This window comes from Thamnophis elegans, chromosome 9 (genome assembly GCF_009769535.1).
Source record: "Thamnophis elegans isolate rThaEle1 chromosome 9, rThaEle1.pri, whole genome shotgun sequence".
In the NCBI taxonomy this organism is placed as follows: Eukaryota; Metazoa; Chordata; class Lepidosauria; order Squamata; family Colubridae; genus Thamnophis; species Thamnophis elegans.
The window spans coordinates 74,755,916-74,763,830 of NC_045549.1; positions in this window are offsets into that span (position 1 = coordinate 74,755,916).

Here is a 7,915-nt window from a genome sequence, read left to right on the forward strand (position 1 = left end):
CTGGGGCTGGGGGGCTGGGAGATTGGGGGGCTGGGGGGTTGGGATCTGGCGAACTGGGGGAGCTGGCCGGCTGGAGTATGGGAGATTGGGGGGCTGGGAGATTGGGGCGCTGGGGTGCTGGGGGGTTGGGATCTGGCTACCTTGGGGGCTGGCTAGAGAACTGGGGGAGCTGGCCGGCTGGGGGCTGGGAGATTGGGGTGCTGGGGGGTTGGGATCTGGCTACCTGGGGGACTGGCTAGAGAACTGGGGGAGCTGGCTGGCTGGGGGCTGGGAGATTGGGGTGCTGGGGGGTTGGGATCTGGCTACCTGGGGGGCTGGCTAGAGAACTGGGGGATCTGGCTGGCTGGGGGCTGGGAGATTGGGGGGCTGGGGGGTTGGGATCTGGCTACCTGGGGGGCTGGCTAGAGAACTGGGGGATCTGGCAGGCTGGGGGCTGGGAGATTGGGGGGCTGGGGGGTTGGGATCTGGCTACCTGGGGGGCTGGCTAGAGAACTGGGGGAGCTGGCTGGCTGGTGGCTGAGAGATTGGGGTGCTGGGGGGTTGGGATCTGGCTACCTGGGGGCTGGCTAGAGAACTGGGGGATCTGGCTGGGGGCTGGGAGATTGGGGGGCTGGGCAACTGGGGGGCTGGGAGTGGGGGGTTGGGAGACTGACTGCGTGAGGGCCTAGCTGACTGCTAAACTGGGGGGCTGTCTGACAGCCGCCTCCTTGGGAGGATGGAGCCGCGCTCGGGGCCGCGTCAGGAACCAGCGAGGCCGAAAGAAGGGAAGCCTCTCCGGGCAACCGTGCGCTGGGAAACCCGGCTTGTGGCGCTGGGGAGCCGGCCGGGCTTCAGCAAGCGGCGCCTGCCGGCCTGGGCGGCCCAGCGGAGACCGGCCCTTTCTCGGGCCAAGCGGAACGGGCGAGTCCCGGCTCTGGAGCTCCGGAGGTCCCTCCGGCTGAAATCACCGCAGGGCCGCCCATCCGCGCTTTAAGGCGGGGAGGGGATAAGCGTCGGAGGCTATGGGGGGGGGGGTGGGAGATTGGGGGGGCTGGTGCTTGGGGGTTGGGATGTGGCTGGCTGGGGTGGGGGCCGGCTGGCTGGGAGGCCGAGAAAGAGCAAGGCCGGAGTCACCCACCCACCGCCGCGGAGCCTCTCCCGCCCCCAACTCAACACTTGAAGGGTAGAAGCGGCGAGTGGGGGGAGGGGAGTGGAGACTGGGATGGGCAGATGCTGCTGGGGGTGGGGTGGGGGCTAGGAAAGTGGCAGATGGGAGCGGGGGCCTGGGAAGACCAGCCTCCCCGGTCAGACCCCCGCGGGGGAGGGAGACAATCGGGGCTCCGGCCCCGTCCGCGGCGGAGGAGCTGAGCCCGTCTAGATGGCCTTGCGCGATCCCCTCCTCCCCCCCTCCGCCAGGTAGCGGCAGCTTGAAGTGGGTAGCCGCCCCTTACTCAGCTCCGTGGGGAAAAGCCGGGCGCCCACCCGCGGGACGAGGGGAGGCCGGGTCCCCAGCAGCCGCTGGACCGGGCTCCTCGCGGGGGGGAGGCGGGCGTGGAGAGCCGGCGGATGCCCTGCTTGCTGGATCCGCGCTGGGCTGCCCAAGGAAAGGCGTTGCTGCTTCTGGGGTTGGCGCACCGGCTTCCCCGTCTGCTTTCTCCTCTTTGCTTGCCTGCCTGCCGCCGCTGAAGGCGTGGAAAAAACACGCGTGGCTTCTATTGTTTCATCCGATGCATCCCCAGCGCCCCTTCGGTGCTGGGTTCAAATCCAGACGAGCGCGGAGAAAGCGGCAGCCGGAACGAGGCCGGAACGGAGCCCGCCTGCTTAGCGCGCCGATCCCCGGCGAAGGGAGCTGTCCTTCAGCACCACGGGCGCTGCGGAGCCGCCGCGGAACGCTGGAGTTCAGCTCAATACGAGACCCTGCCTTGGTCTCTTGGTGGTGGGGGAGGGGTATGGGGGGAGGGAGATCCCCCCCGCCCTGGCTCGGACCACGCACTGGTAGTCCTCGACTTACAACAGTTCGCTTAGTGACCGTTGAAAGTTAGGACGGCACTGAAAAAAGGGATTTAGGACGGTGAAATTCAATTTTTTTTACTACTGGTTCTGTGGGCGTGGCTTGGTGGGCGTGGCAGGGGAAGGATACTGCAAAATCCCCATTTCCTCCCTATCAGCTGGGACTCAGGAGGCAGAGAATGAATAGGGGCGAGGCCAGCCAGAGGTGGCATTTGCCGGTTCTCCAAACTACTCAAAATTTCCGCTATCGGTTCTCCACAGCCTGCTGGATTTCACCCCTGCTTAGGACCGTGTTTCACAGTTACGACCTTTGTAGCAGCCACATGCTTGTGTGATCCAAATTCAGACACTTGGCAACTGGTTTCACATTTATGACGGTTGCAGTGTCCCCGGGGTCGCTGTTGTGATTCCTCCAGCGTCAAACCTGAAGGCTGTATTTTATCCCCTGCCAATCTGCTAACTGATAAGAATCTATGGCATATAAAACATATTTGTCAATCATACAGTATAAGTTTTTTCATCAATTGAAGACAAATTTTAACTATTTCCTTTTCTTTCTTTCTTTTCTTTCCTTTCTTTTTCTTTCTTTCTTTCCTCCCTCCTTTCTTTTTTTCTTTCTTTCTTTCATCCCTCCTTTATTCTTTCTTTCTTCCCTCTGTTCTTTCTTTTTATTTATTTCTTCCCTCCTTTCTTTCTTTCTTTTCTTTCCTTTCTTTCCTCCCTTTCTTTCTTTTTTTCTTTCTTTCATCCCTCCTTTATTTTTTCTTTCTTTCTTCCCTCCTTTCTTTCTTTCTTCCTTCCTTCCTTTCTTTTTCTTTCTTCCCTCCTTTCTTTTTCTTTCTTTCTTCCCTCCTTTCTTTTTCTTCTTTCTTTCTTCCCTCCTTTCTTTCTTTCTTTCTTTCTTTCTTTCTTTTTGGAGCACTCTGTGCAAAGGATTCCACTAACCATGAAGAAAAATATACGGTTTATCTAAATAATTTCTGATGATATTCTAAACACACAAAAAAAATGGCTGGAATTAAAAGTAGCTAGATATCTTTCAACAGCTTCCTTTAAGCTCAATCTATCCTATATATCTTAATATAACGTTCTCAGATGTTTGCATGCTAACAAAAGCTACTGTTTTGTTTCTTGAATGAACACAAAAAATGTTGCAAAAATGCAAAAATGTTTACAGATAAAAGTATCAGCACAAACAGCCAGAAGGCCATTGTTGGCACACGCTATTACTATTTCCCAAAAATGACCATTCTTCCCTGTATACAATTCTTTTGTCTGTGAATTGAAATATTCAAGCAAACAGAATTTGTCTGCCAAGATGGGTTATATCCAGTGGTGGGTTTCAAAAATTGTTCGAACCCACTCTGTGGGTGTGGCCTCCTTTGTGGGAGTGGCTTGCTGCCCATGTGACCGGATGGGAGTGGCTTGCTGCCCATGTGACTGGATGGGAGTGGCTTGCCACCCATGTGACTGGATGGGAGTGGCTTGCTGCCCATGTGACCGGATATGAAGATGCCAATGACACTTGTCAGAACCACCTTAAATTACCTCACACACAGCACTGGCATGCAAAAGAATATGATGTAAACTTGTTTTTTAAAAGGTATCTTTGGTTTGCGTTAAAACAACTTCAACACACGCAATGTTCTGATTGCACCACAAACGCAGTCGTCATCCTTACCTTTCACAGAGGCACTGAGTTTTATAAATAGGAGCATGATAGTGTAGAATAATCATATCCAAGGACCAGGGGTGGGTTTCAAAAAATTCTGGAACCTCTTCTGTAGGTGTGGCCTGCTTTCCGGGTCCACTGGTGGAACCTCTTCTAACCGGTCTGGTAGATTTGACGAACCGGTTCTACCGAATAGGTGCGAACTGGTAGGAACCCACCTCTGGTTATATCTGATAGATAATATTTCTCTTTTAATACCAAAGTATGTTAAAAATTCAGCTATGACTATACCATCCATCAGTTGATTCGAGGTTTCTACATTTTCTGGGAGTATCTTAACTTCTATATCAAGAGCGTTAATAGATCTCATAAATTAATATTTACAGTTTATTGGATTCCAGGACACTTCTATAGAAAAAGAGAGACAAAGACAGCATTTTGTTGAAAATGCGATAAGGATAATGCTTGTTTAAATATATAGATGTTTCTACATTGTCCTATACAGCAGGAGTCCCCAACTTAAACTTATATACTGCTTTTACAGTGCTCTCTAAGCGGTTTATAGTATCAGCATTTTGCCTCCAAGAATCTGCATCCTTGTTTTACCGGCCTCAGAAGGATGGAAGGCTGAGTCAACCTTGAGCCAGTCAGGATCGAACTCTAGGCTGTGGGCAGAGTTAGCCTGTAATCCTGAATTCTAACCATTGTGCCACCACAGAAGGAAGGAAGGAAGGAAGGAAGGAAGGAAGGAAGGAAGGAGGGAAGGAAGGACTAGCAATAGCACTTGGACTTATATACCGCTTCACAGTGCTTTTACAGCCCTCTTTAAGCGGTTTTACAGATTCAGCCTCTTGCCCCCAACAATCTGGGTCCTCATTTTACCCACCTCGGAAAGATGGAAGGCTGAGTCAACCCTGAGCCTGTCAGGATTGAACGGATGGCAATCGGCAGAGTTAGCCTGCAATATTGCATTCTAATCACAAGGAAGGAAGGAAGGAAGGAAGGAAGGAAGGAAGGAAGGAAGGAAGGAAGGAAGGAAGGAAGGAAGGAAGGAACATTTGCACCACTCAGGTGACCCCGAGAAATCAGATAAACTTCCAAGTGGACTCAATGACCCTCTAAAAGGATGCAAATGACCAGCTGCCTGCAAGGAGTATAAATCCTTCCATCCTCCACCATCCAGCTGAAGAAGCTTCTGGGATCAGAAGTGAAATGTCTTCAAAGAAAAACCAGAGAGTCCAGTTGCCTCTTGAAAAAGCACCTTTGGGACAACCATGACCTGGATGATGGAGAATCTCCATAGATATGTTCAGACAATCCTTTAAATCCAGTTCTAAGTCTTTGAAATTCCCCGCATCTTCCATTTTCTAAATCCCTGTGCAACTTGTTCTTCGACTGGTTTCCTCCTCCTTCTAGTCTACAAATTGAAGTTGGATAAAATAAACACCACTCAATTGTCAACAGGGTAAAAGGAACATATTATAAACCAAAGGTCTCCAACTTTCAGACCTGTAGATTTTAACTTCCAGCATGGCTGCCTGGAGAATGCTGGGAGTTGGAAGTTCACAAGGCTTAAAGTTGCACAAGATTGGGCATCCCGTTGCAGAAAGTCCAATGGCCCATCTCTTCCTGTTGAAAAATGGAACAAAAGGGTTGATCTTTTAAAAAGAAGAAGCAAATTTGAAGGAAGCTGCAAAGGAAGGTTCAGAAAGGCCCAGGGCAGTGACGTGCGGTCAGCTTTAAGCCTGGTGAGGCACTTTTTAGACTTGTGGACTTCAACTCCCAGAATTCCACAGCCAGGCATGCTCAGTTCCGATTTAAAGCGGCAGCATTTTTCCCCCTTGCAAAATAAGTTTTCCCTTTATTTTTCTTCTCCCTCCCCCTCCTTCCTCCCTCTCTCCCTCCCTCCCCCCTCTCTCAAACAGACACACAGAGAACTTCGATCCCTCTCTCATTCACTCTCAAACAAACACAAACACAGAAGTTGGCTTGGATATATTTTCCAAAGGCTTGAAAGCAGCTCCTCTGCCATACCCCCGCCTTCCCCTGCTGCCTTCCAATCAAACTTTTTGAATTCCTCCCCCCTCCCCACACACGGACCTTTTCCAGCTGTTTCAGAGACGATTTCAACTCTGCTTCTCCCTGCCCTACCCTGCCCTCCCCTCTTGAAAGGCTCTGTCAGACTGAGCTAGTTGCTCCCAGAGAACTCTAAAAAGCCTCTAAAAATGCCCTCTACAGGAGGCGAGAGAACACGTGCCTCATTTGCATAAGGATTTTTTTGCTTGTTAACCCTTGCTTAACTCTTAAAAGGCGAAAAATTCCTTATGCAAAAGAGGCCCCTAGTTCTCTGGCCTCCTCCTAGTTAATACTGAGAGCAGACACCAAGCCACTGTGACTTGAAATCTGGTAGCAACTACCCTGGCTTTAATTATTTTTTAAAAAAATATTTAAAAACCTTTCCTTTCCCTGAGGAGACTGGTGAGGCCCTGCCTCCCTTGCCTCTAGTGACTGCACGTCCCTGACTCAGGGCCTAATGTTGTCCCCAACCAAACACAGATTAACGTATTTTTCAGAGTATAAGACTCATCCCCCCCCTTTAAAAAGGGTGAACATTTGGCTGCATCTTATACACCTAATGTAGCCCCGCCCACCCACCGACCCCCACTCTGCCTCCCAGCAATTTGCCTCCTTGCAGCAAACAGCGTACAGCCTGTTTCAGCTTCAGCACAGCCTGATTAGCACAAGCAGCTGATTGTCGGTTGGATTGGTCTCCCAAGGATCAGCTGTTTCAGGCTGCAGAGATTGCCATTGCCTATTGCCGCCTCCGCGCTTCCCATTTTTGGGCTCCAAATCCCAGTTTTGGCTTCCGTGCGCCCTATTTTTTACCCATTTCAATCCTCACTACCCGGAACAGGCAGAAAATGGGGCAAGTGGAGGGTGAAAACAGGGCATACGGACACAACAATAGGCTATGGCAATCCCTGCAGCCGGAAACAGCTGATGGTTCAGGAGGCCGAGCCAACCGACAATCAGCTGCTTGTGCTAATCTGTGCTGAAGCTGAAACTGAAACTGAAGCTGTTTGCTGTTTGCTGCAAGGAGGCAAATTGCTGGGAAGCAGAGGCAGATTTTATTTCTTTGTTTACCTCCCCAAAAGCTAGGTGTGTCTTATACTTCGGAGCATCTTATACTCCGAAAAATCCATTATATTTCCAGAGAAAAAGGCAGTCCTAATAAAAGGAAGCAGAGCATCTTTGCTTCAAGGAAAACAGCTATTTCTGTTGAATTAAATCATATTCTAGCCAGAAGGAATATTTAATTGTTTCTTTCCCCCCTCATATTACGCTAAGGTACGTGAAGAGTTTTAAAACATTTCCTGAGTTGTTGAACTGTCTATAATTTCATTTGAACCTTTAAGCCTGTGCTCCTAATTTTTTTTTTTTAATTTTAAAACCTTTAGAATTAAAGTTTTCTACGGAACATTCTGAAGATCAGTAATATTTTGAGAGATGAAAGCTTGGATCAGACCAGCGCCTCCTGGTGGTGTGCTCGGGGAATTACATTTAAATTTTTTAAGTCAGTTGTCCAATCCTGAACCTCGGTATTTTTAAATATTTTGCAAAATGGAATACTGTTTTTCAGGGAGGAAAATTTTGCTACATGATATGAGGGCAGGTATGAAAATAAAGCAACATATATCGGTTTGGAGATTCGGGAATAAAAGAAAGCCACAACAATTTGTTGAGCATCTGCTTAGAAAAATATTTGCATGTTTCAGTTTCATGGTTTAAGCATAAATCCATTTATTTATTCAACTAGCAGAGGAATTAATCAAAAAGCTGGGCTGAGACAATTGTTAGACTTAATTAACTTATAAGCATAATTCTGAAATCTATATATAAATAAATGGAAACAAATACTTTGGGGGTAAGATACCCCTAATACCCCTCGGGGTATGTGCTCTGTTAAGATACAGCCTGTTGTGCCTTAAAATGGCTTCTACTATACTGGTGTAAAATGGCCTTGACTGTACAGCGCACAGGAGTTGCCATGTTAACGGCTTCACAGTACTCCACAAGGGGGCAAAATCCAACATTATAAATCACATTTGGTCCAGACATTTCCCCCCTATAAATAAATACCTGGTCAATGGCAGGTTATCGGCTAGTGAATAAATAAAAATTAAAGGCCCCTAAATCTCTGTATATAATACAGGTAGTCCTTGATTTACAACAGTTCATTTAATGACTTAGTGG